Genomic DNA, 11,589 nt, shown 5'->3' with positions numbered 1-11,589 from the left:
CACACACACACACACACACTCACACACGCTACAAAAATACCCCGTGCCTTCATCCCCTCATGATGCCCCAGGCCCATGTAGTTGCCATATGTCCATCGACCAGGCACTGGCAGCTTTGCACTACTTTGTACTCAGCGCACACATTTAAATCTAAGACCCTACACAATGACTGCAAGGCATCCACAAACACCTCAGGCTTTTGATCCCACTGTTGAGACAGTTGGTTTGGTTTGGTTTTGACATAACCTAGAGCCATCTGATGTAACAGTATTGCCCACTAAGAATCAAAAGTGTCATGGTGGTTTTGAGAACATGAGTTTATGGACATCTATTTCATTCTGGGGTTTCTACACGTGTTTTCCAAGCAGTGTATGTTTCCTTTAAACATTTTAGACAACACAAACACATTGCATTGAAAACCAAGAGTCACCCTAACATTTTATTTGACAGCGCAAAGTATTCATGCCCATCTAAGATTTCTTAAAGATTAATATATAACTTTTTATGCCTCTTGCTGTAGTTGTGTGTAAAGGAAATGACAAAACTGCATTTGTATGAGGACTGCAAATTTGATCCTAACCTTTTACCCCTCCCTGATCCAGTTCAATCTTACATGTCACAGTTGGATTCATACTGCATCCTGTGAGGCTGATATATTCGCTTGCTGTGCTATCAAACATCGCACAAGTAATTAGCTGAATAAACCACATTTCTTTTTACCAGATAAGTGGATAATAAACTCCCCAAAGGCCTTCCATGGTTTCCAGACGCAGTGGAAAGACAGGTAATCATTTGACGGAGCTGATTTTCTATCATGCAGGTCATAGTCAACCATTGACAGGCATTCAGTGACGTATGTTGTCATCAGCAACCTTGTCTCAGGGTCAGCTGAGGATTGATAGTTAATAGTTAGATAGTTGCACACCATGACACCTTCATAACTGACTGTAACACCTTTACTTGCAGAACAATTTGTGCTGTATGGCTTTTAAGAGTGACATTTATTGTTGATTAGTAAAATTTGTCAAACTAAGTGTGGAAAAGAAATATTTCATGTTGTACATTGGAGCTTTTATTTTTTTCAGATTTGGTAAAATGGTCACATTTTAACTGGATATTACTAGATACAAAAAGAAAAGTTCTGAATGCCTTGAATCAGACTGACTACATTAACTTACATTAATTATTTAAAGTAGTGACATATTGCAGCAGAGAACAGGTTATGAAACAGTTGGACAACTCTCAGCTTTGGTTTCTCGTTAAGAAGATTTGAACTGAGAAGCTGGGAGTATTTTGAGAGATGAGTTGAAATGGTCAAGTCAAATAAAGAGACAGGCTTCTGGCATTATTCTGGCTCGATATTTGACCACTCTTCCTGGCAGAATTGGCAGAGTTTATTTAAACTGGTGTGTTGGTAGGTTTGGTTGCTACCCAGCTTTTAAGCATATTACAGAAATTTTCAACAGCCCTCGAGGTCGGGACTTTGGGAAGGTTATTCCAGAAGCTTAATGTTTGCCTTTTTTATCCACTGCAAACCCAGTTGATATATATATTTGGGATAACTGGTCTGTTGGAACACCCAGCTGTGTCCTAGTTTCAACCACACAGTTATGCATTTAAGGTGAAGTTGAAGAATTTGGAAATATTTCTTCTTCTTCGTTATTCCATCCAATTTGTGCAATGTATCAGTACCACTGGCAGAAAAACAACCATAGAGCATGATGCTACCACCACCATGGCCGACAGTGTTGGTACAGTGTTCTTAGGTTTGAAAGCCTCACCTTTACTCCTCCGAACATAGCTCTTGTTATTGTAGCCAAAGCTCAGTCTTTGTCTTGTCTGACCATGAAACCTTTCTTTGAAAAGCATTTTGCTTTTTAACATAGGCAGCTGCAAATTTCAGTCGAGTTTAAAGGTGCCACTTTTGGAACAGGGGCTTCCAGTTTCCAGTTCATGGCAGGCTGGAGCCTTGGTGGTTCCTGGGTTGTACATGAACATTCTAAATAATTTCCTGTCATTCGAGGGTGACAGTTTGGACCTTGGCAGACTTTGGTAAAATGTTGGCAAATTTTGTTATTCTGCTGTTTGAACTGATGACCCTGGAATCTGCATTTGTTTAGGAAAGGATAGACGAGACTTACCCCACTTGTGAATCTACAGTTCTCCTCCTTAGAACTTTATTGAGTTCCTTTTGATTTTTCCCATTGATCTGAGTATTGGTTAATCCAGTGTTGTCAAACAAATCCTTTTTATACTGGCAAAGAAAGGGGACTAGTTGTTGTCAGTCACGAGAACTAATGAGAAGTTAATAGGTTTTGGTCTTGTCAAGATAAAGGACAAGATAAAGTAGAACCTTCGGCACAACTTATTAAAAGATGTCAGGATATGTATATGTTGTGTTGAGCCTGTACCAATAATTTTAAACCTACAGTATGTAAATTAGAGAAAATCCAAGATAAATTAAAACTTGTGCACCCAATGCTTGTTTTTTAATGTCATTAAAGATGTATGCTGTATAATCATTCAACATTGAAAAAAAAAATCATTAAAATCCCCAAATTACCATAACATAACCATAACCATGGTTAGTGCATGTAAACTTCTGACCACAACTGTAGGTGGAAAGTCCGGATTAAATAAAAAATGAAGATGGATTTATCTCTCCTTCACAGGGGCGCTCTGTCTTCTGACAAAGCCTGACCAGTGGTTGCTAGCACAGTGACTCAGCATTGGGCAATGGGACATGACCCAGATCCAACACCGCTGTGCATTTCTGATCGAGAAGTGTCAGGCAGTGCAGCTCAGGATCTGCCATCACTCCAAAGTATTACTGCCATTCAGAGTAAAGGAAGGAACAGCTTCCCTGGCACTATTTAACAAGAAAGCAAACTCAGCTAATGCTCAAAGGAAAGCAGAGAGGGAGTGAGGTCGAAGGAAAGCTGCGCTGCATGTGTTCAGTTCATGTAACTCTAAAGAGGTAACCTCCCACAAAAAACCCAATAACCTTCTTTCCAAAAAATAACAATGGTTTATCGTTCATATAGCAGCCGTATGGCTCCAAATACAGGCAAATGACTTTTGTTTGACCCCGTTGCTCTGCTTATTGAGCATGCAGGCTTAGAGAGAAAGATAATGTTCGACAGATGCATCTGCAATAATAGATCACATTACGAGATTACAGCTAATTTACTTTGTTAACTGTTCATAACATCTTAATGTAGACAACTAAAAAAAAACTGTTCAAAGCAGCTTCTCCAGAAAATGGAATGTAAAACTCTCCTTTGAGATGAGACTCTGTTTTTCTTCAAAGCGTTCCTAGCGGTGGATGGGAGGGGGAGGCTTGTAGTGTGACGTTAAGGGGAGACAGAGACTGCAGAGTGAGCAGAGGCGGACAGAGCACCCTGGAACTGATACTTGGTGATTTGCTGTGCTGGACACTCACAAAACAACAGAAGTCTCCCCTTTGGAGACTTTTAACTAAATTCAATCTCTTCAAATAAATAGCTCTAGTTTCAGAAATGTTCTTTTTCACGTTCTTGCCACAACTTAGATCAAAATTTGACTCCTTCAAAATGAAAATCTAAAAAGCAACTGCTCGGAAAAAAAATCCCACACAGCAGAGGAAGTAGATCAAGTACAGCAAGCAAGAGCTGAGGCAGCAAAATGTCTGTAAACGATTGTGGATGTTTGCAGTGTGACACACGTGTTGTTTTTCAACCTCGAGATGGAAGGAGAAAGTCATATACACAGGGGGAGAAGCTTTTAAAAAAATACCAGTAGATCAGCATCCACAGCTCGCTGCCTGATGTTTCAACGTGAAGTAGTTCTGTTTTTTAACTTTGAATTTTAATCAGAATTCGGTGATTAAACGTGAATTTGCGTGCACGAGTATGTCTGCTTCTGTGATTAGATAATATTCTTACAGCCGCAGACATCTTCCCCAGTTTTCTGCCAGGCCACAGACTCCCGACAAGGCTCTCCCCACTCCCTGCTTGAATCTGATTGCACCACGCACCCCCTGCTGTCTAATGAGAGGATTAGACTCTACATATTTGCTGCAATCCCCTGTTGAGGTTACCCCTTCCTCTCCCTCTTTCTGTCTCCTCCTCCTCCATCCCGCCAGGGCACACTGCTGCGTTTATGGGTCTCTGTAGTTTCTCTGTGGCTGGAGTGTATCCTGGACTGCTGACACATGCAAGGCGCAAGCATTCACGTACATAAAATGCCCCCAAACCCCCCCACAGTCTCTAAACACCAACAAACACCCGTACACGTGGGCGCAGAAGTTAATGTGTACACAAACACAAGGCTGAGATATTTTTTTTTATTTTACAAGCTGATTATTCTCTATTGTATCTTTTGATTCTGTATATGATTGCATGTGTGTGTGTATACGATGGATTTTTTTAAGAGGATTTGAGGATGATCTAAACCATACCCCATTTTATATAAAGCTGAATCAGGCCTGCCAGTATAATTACAGACAGGAATCTGAGTAATGCTGTGATCTGAACTGTGGATGACACCATGTACAGGCTCCCATGCAGCGTACTTACTCACTTAAAGAGCGTGTGTGTGTGTGTGTGTGTGTGTGTGTGTGTGTGTGTGTGTGTGTGTGTGTGCAGCTGGGGGGACTTTTACTTTGGTGCTACTGGTACCACCTTTTGCAGTCTCCTAAGCATCCTCCAACAGCAGAAAACTACTTATTATAAAGCTGATCTTGCAATAAAGGACTTGTATGAAATCCATGCCCATGGTTAGCAGTGTATACTAACCATATGCACTGCTACATGTATGCAAGAGGCCATGTCACTTATCTGAGGAATTCATCTTGAACATGTCCTCTTCATAAACACTACCCTGTGGCAGACGCTCCTCCTTCTTGGTCTCTTGCTTTCACGCACACACATCACTCTGAATTCACATGGTGTGCTACCAGTTTACTTTAGAAGTAAATGAAACCAAAATCTATGCGAGAGGCTATGTAACAGAAACAATACCCATCATCCAAGTCATGCATGCCACCTGAGACGTCCTCACTGTAAAAACTCCTCTTCTAGCCAAGATGCTCATATATCTAGCCGCGGAGCCTTGTTGATCTTGCTTTGAGTTTAATATTCTACACAACGGTGCACCGTGTAAGAAAATTGTGTTTCATTCCTCTTGCTTACTTGATAAAGTTAAATGTTTAAACACGTCAAAATGAATAACTGTGAGAGAAAGATTTTAAGCCCCTGTGGGTTACTCCCTTAAAACTGCTCTGGTTATTATTAATATTCTTTCATCTTTTTCCTGGAAATCACATTGAAAATGCATGAAATCATGTACAGTCAGAAGTTTTATTGAAATATAACACATACAAATCCTGGGACAAATCCAAATAAAAACTCTGTATAGCTGTGTCCTAAATGACCAAAACGTGAACTGTAGTTTTATTTTTTTCTGTACTTGCAGTATTTTATATGTAGATGCTGGAATTGTTCTTTGTTTTTCTGTTGTTAAAATTACCAAACTTACTGTATTTATTAAAACCTACTTAAAAAGCATGAGTCACAACAAAGAATGACTTAATGTCTTTCTTTACATACCAACTCATAAGAAAGGAATCATATCTGTCGAAATTTCTTACAAAGCAGCACTAATCTCTTTGGCCACCAAGCCACATCTCATCTCACCCCTTTTTCGGGATTCCCAGAAACTGATAAGGGTCTGTTGAGGTAAGACATTATTTGTCTTTACCTCACTATGACAGATCCCCTTCTGATAAAACATAAAACACACATAGATGTGACTGCACAGAGTAACACTGTGTTTTTATACCAGAGTGGAATTCAGGCTGCCTCGTTTCCATCTGATCTCAGCGACGAGGAAAATGTCAGAGTACGACGACAGAGATAAGAATGGCACTTGGAGAATGCACTCTGGAGCACGTTTCATGTACCTCTGAAGTAAATTGTCTGCAAACGCCGTCTTACGTTCAAGAATCTAAGATATTTACACACAAGCCTGTCAGTAACTGTTAGGAGGACAGAAGCATCAGCTGACTATCTAAAATGCAAAGACATCTGTGTACTTGATTAATTTTAAACAGGATGATTAACCATCCATCGTGTATAACAGTTATCAAGCTGGCTGTGTGAGTGTGTGTGTGCCTCCCCATTTGTTTATGCATTTTAGAAGTGTAAGGTGACACCCAGGTCTTACATGGTAGGGGGGGCTGAATCTCTGACTCCATCTGGATATGCCTATTTCCAGACTCCCTGAAGCCCTACCCACTAATGGAACATAAATCCTGATGAATAAATGGTAGATGTGGACAGACAATAAACAAACATACCCACCCTCACCCCCATTCCTATTAATCTTTACCAAAGGTAGTTGTGAGAATTGTTAGCCATGCAGTGGGCTGGCAAACTCTCCAGGCTGTATCCCGGCTCTCGCCAAGTGACAGCTGGGAAAGGCTCCAGCTGCCCAATGACCCTGAATTGGACTACCAGAAGAAAATGGATGTATGGATGGATGGTAACTGTGACAAGTGTTTATATGTCCATCTGTTTGTCGGTGGTTATACTCACAACCTATGTCAACAAATGTGCACAGTACATTCAAAAGTCTCTACAGATGTATAGTTGTTGCTTTTTCCCACTGGTCAGTGCCTTTCGCATTTGTAACTCCCTGTATGAATTATCATTATCACAGTTTTTAGGATGAGTGTTCTCAGAACTCATCTGCTAATGTGGTCACATCACAAGATAGTTGCTATTATTACCATCTCCACCAAGAAGTTTATGTAATGAGTTTAGTTTTTCTGTTTCATAATTTTCCTGTTTGTTAGAAGGATAATCCAAATTTTACCAGAAGGTGCTCAGCATAGAAGTGATTAACTTTCCAAGTAGTGGGTCCACATTCTGGATTTTAGTTAGTTATTATCAAAGACTATTCTATTATCCACATATCCTTCTGGATTCAGGGGCTGAATTTAGGTATTGCGTGGAGGTCATTTTCAGTCTTGGTAGACCTGTGATTTTGTTACTATGACAAGTCAAGTTGAGTTAAAATCGCTGCTAATCTGACAGTGTTATAAATCTCAGATCACTAGTGAAATGTTGACAGGAGCCAGAGTGGGGCTTCTGACCTGTACCACGTTTATCAAGACTGTACAGCCACAACAGTCAGCTGCATATCAGATGTGTTGTAAGGTTCAGTTTGGCATATTGTAATGTTGCCCTTCTCTAACACACAGATGAACATCTTAGAAACATCAGTGACCGAATGTTTGAGTTATGTGGAAGTCTCGTCAGGATGTTTGTTATGGTTTCATTCCAGTGTACTAAATCATTACAAACACATCCGATGATACCGTTGACCTGTATTATACTTGAGGACGCAAAGTGGGAGTTTTCTCAGCTTGGCTCCACTTAATTGATAATGTCCACCAGTCTTTAAATAATAAAAATCAAATCAAATCTAAATCATGCTGATAGCAATATTTAGATCATAATAAATATAAAAACCTCCCTTAATTAGAGTTTACAGTTTTAGATCGCAAAGCTGGGAAAGTAATACAAACATGCTGCTTGGTCTTTTTAATGTAAATAGTCAGCCAATCACATGACAGCAACTCATTGCATTTAGGCGTGCAGACATGGCCGAGATGACCCGCTAAAGTTCAAACCAAGCATCAGAATGAGGAATAAAGGTGATTTAAGTGTATTTGAGTGTAGCATGGTTTTTGGGGCCAAACAGACACGTCTGAGTGCTTCAGTCCAGAAACTGCTGATCTACTGGGATTTTCCCACACAAACGTCTCTAGGGTTTACAGAGAATGGTTCGAAAAAGAGAAATTATCCAGTGAGCTCTACTCTTATCGCACATTTTTTCAGACTAATGCGTTTGTAACTCCCAATGTCAAATATCCTTATCTTAACATATAATATTTAATACTGGTGTTTGCTTGCACCTGTGAATTTGTGTTGCCTGCGTTTGTGTATCTTCATGGTAAAATATCGTTCTGCAAACTCCTGCAACACAAAGACTAACACACACGATTGAGTGTTTATACGTCTGCCTGTCTGTGGACTCATTTTGTGATCACAACAGTGTCACTACCATATGAAATAAAGCCAGAATGGTTCTTCCTGTGGTTGAGAGCAAACTAAAGGCAAAGTTTGGAAAATCTGTGTAACTCACTGGCATACCAGCTGGTGTGATCACAGCACCACATGCTCTCTTAGGTTTGCATTTTAAGTTCAAAAAGTGGTCAGCAAAATCAAATTGCAGAGCTTTGGATTTCCTAGTAGGTTTTGTGGATGCCAAATATAGTCTCTAAAGATGTATTTGGCATCCACAAAACTGTTTTTAACCCCATTCATCCACTTTCTTAACCACTTATCCAACTCAGGGTAGTGGGTAGGATGAGGCCGATTAGAAGTGTCATAGGTGAGAAATGGGTACTTTGGACAGATGGTCCATCTATTACAGGGTGAACACAGGACAACCATACACACCCATACATGCTTGTCACCTTTTATTCTGATTCTGATATAATCACCAGTTGACATAACAAACATGTTTTTGGACTGTGGGAGGAACCAGAGTGCTCAAAGAGAACCTAAAGAAGACAACTTCAAAAAGAAAGGCCACAGCTGACCATGATATTTGAACCAGGAACATTTCTGCCATTGGGAAACTGTGCTAAATGTCCTGATCACACACCATGCAAGGAGACTTCTTCCGACTCCTCCACTTTACTTTGTGAGGCAGCTTAATTCGTGCAACATCACAATAAAACAGTCTACCTCGTGAGGGACCAATCTGTGTCCTCTGAGGAACTACTGACCAATAAGGTCACAGCTACAGTGACAATAAAGTAAACATGTTGCCTACACTGATGCCAACTTTCTATCTTTCAAACCTCTTTTTTCTCTTTCCCATTTTTCACTTTCTCTGGTTCCTTAAGCTAGCTGGTACACACTGATAGACTAACGGTTGCCCTTTTCCTAAAACCTTTGAAGGAGCACACTGCAGGTGGTTCTGTGTAACAAACCAGCTGGCTGTTTCCAGGAACACAAGCTTGCTTTACTCAAATGAACAAGCTTTACAGCTCCTTCGTCAAAAATGAGCCGTTTACACCAGTCAAATCAACACAATACTGAAATATAAGTTAGGTACATTCTTAAGAAAGCAAAGGTGTTAAATCCAAGCATGCAGCTCCTTCTGTTTAGAGGAAGAATGAAGAGAACCCTCGGCAGACCTCTAGGAGGTTTAAAGTATACCGGCCTCCTGCAGTCCTCCTGTAAACACATTCAACACTCCACTCTGCACTGTTTTTAATTCAGCCCAGGTCTCACGAGGAGGTGAACAAGTTGGATATCTGCCAGGTAAATCATTCAAAGTAACAGCCATGAACCATCAGAGAACATTATCCTCGAGCGCTGCAGGTTTTTTCTTTCACCACCTTCACTCTTCACTCTGACTTTGTTAGTGACATGTGTGCTAAATGCAACCTTTTATCCAGTGACATATCATGTGACAAAGGGGACAGTGGTCCCTCGTCCGTGTGGGGGATGTGCCCATAAATCTGCCACCTTTACTGTGCAGTTTTCTTCATTTCCTCATGCTGACTCATGCAGTTCCCTCCGCCCTTGCTCTCCATTTGTTGCTAGAAGCTTTCAGCCAGAATCATCATTGGCAGCGAGGCCATTCTGCAGACTTTGCCACTCATTTACAGATTGATTTTAGCGTTAATGACCACCTCCTTTGCCCCACGGCCCCTAACACACTCACACTCACTCATGTGGGGTCTCTGCTGTAGCTTCAAGATAAAGCACTTGCAAGCTGAGGTCCAGATAATCACTGTGTGCAACAGATGTGATTAACTTCTGGTCTTGTGATCACACATTTGTATGCTACAGTGTGAGGGGTCGCTCTACCCTTGGGTTTATGTTGTGCTTAATGTGTGTTTCAAGACTAATGTACGTTTGCACTTGTTTCACTGAACCATATTTAAATACTGCAGTTTCAGTTCTTTTCAAAGCAGTCAATTTACCAAACAAATCACTGGGCAACTGAATAGCAAACATGTTAGTTTGCCTACAACCACTGCAGAAGGAGGACTGCTTGCTGTGTGTGTGTCAGTGGTAAACAATGACGCAATTACAGTCTGCACCACTGTTAACAAAACTGTATAATCAACATTTTTTTAGGGATCTTGTGATGAGGCAAAGGTGATATTTCTTACGGGACAAAGTACTACTTTGACTGAAGTTGACTGTGTCATTTTGTTTCTAATATTTATTTAGGTAGAAGTATTTAGTTGGATTTTAGAGCTGCTTTACATGATACCCTTCCCTTTATTGTAGCATCATGTCCTGCAATTTTTGCTATAAATACTTGAGTTTTTATACTCTGAATCCTTCAATAGAGAAAAAAAAGGTTTAAAAAAGACAAACGGTCTGTTGCGTCAGATAAAAAGCTCTTCTTTGCTTATTCGTTTTTGTAATCTCTTATCAGTCTTATCAGTATTCTTACATGAGTGGGGGCCTTGGGTTACAAGAAGACACATGAGTTACTGTCGTCACTCTGACAGTATGAAGCAGAAACGAAGACATCCTAGTATAACCAGCGCTGAATATTACATGTTCGGATGGATACCTGTGAATAAACTAAATTTATTTGTATATATTTTGCATATCTTATATTTCTATTGTCTTTTATTGTACTTAGTGTAGTTTATAGTTGTTTCTATTGTTTTGAAATTATCATTTACTTTACTTATGTATTGTGGTGGCCTCTGTGGACAGCAAAGAAAGAATTTCACTGTACAGGGGACTGTTACAACGTGGTAGTCTTAGAGGCAGCGGCTGGATGGAGCTGTGATAATCTTTAAGAGGCAACGGACAAATTCTTGATTTAGAAAATGTCCAGAGTAGTTCTTGGCAACCTGCTCTATCCTTCTCAGACAGACGGTGACGGGGGGTATGAGAGTGAGTCTGTGACAGATATCTACATGGGGAGATTTGGAGAGGAGAAGAGGTCTGCGAAGGGTAAATTTCCATTCAGCTCAAGTCTGGAAAAAGAAAAAAGCAAACCTTACCCTGTGCACCAGTTATATCACATAATCACCTCGCAAGGCTGTGCTACATATTAGATCACTCTCAAAAGAAAGACCAGTGTGCTCCACACGGCGCAGTATCTAAAAAGAGCTGCTGAGAAACAACACACTGGTTAATCGTTAACAAAACAGGTTTTTTGTTAACATCCTATGTCTGATTAAGTCAAACTCAGTCTGTATCCAAAGGTCAGCATCCAGGTACTGGTCACTGTGTAGGAATGTTAAATAAACTTGCAACTACATGATGACCAACAAATGGTAAAAAAATGAGGAGTGCCATCTAGTGTTGAGTAAAGATAATGTTAAACCCTCATAAAAGTGGTTTCATGTGGATCTTGCCAGGGGTCACATTACAGGCCTCGCAAGAAGCTCACATGTTTGTCATCAAACATTTATTCAGGATGAAGAACTGAAATCATTGAAAAAAGAAAAAAAGAAAAAAAGTAACTTTAAGTGTTTTCCAGAGGTGAAATAAT

This window comes from Oreochromis niloticus, linkage group LG1, assembly GCF_001858045.2.
Source record: "Oreochromis niloticus isolate F11D_XX linkage group LG1, O_niloticus_UMD_NMBU, whole genome shotgun sequence".
Taxonomy (NCBI): domain Eukaryota; kingdom Metazoa; phylum Chordata; class Actinopteri; order Cichliformes; family Cichlidae; genus Oreochromis; species Oreochromis niloticus.
The sequence above is the reverse complement of the archived record's forward strand: the minus strand, read 5'-3'. Positions refer to the sequence as shown.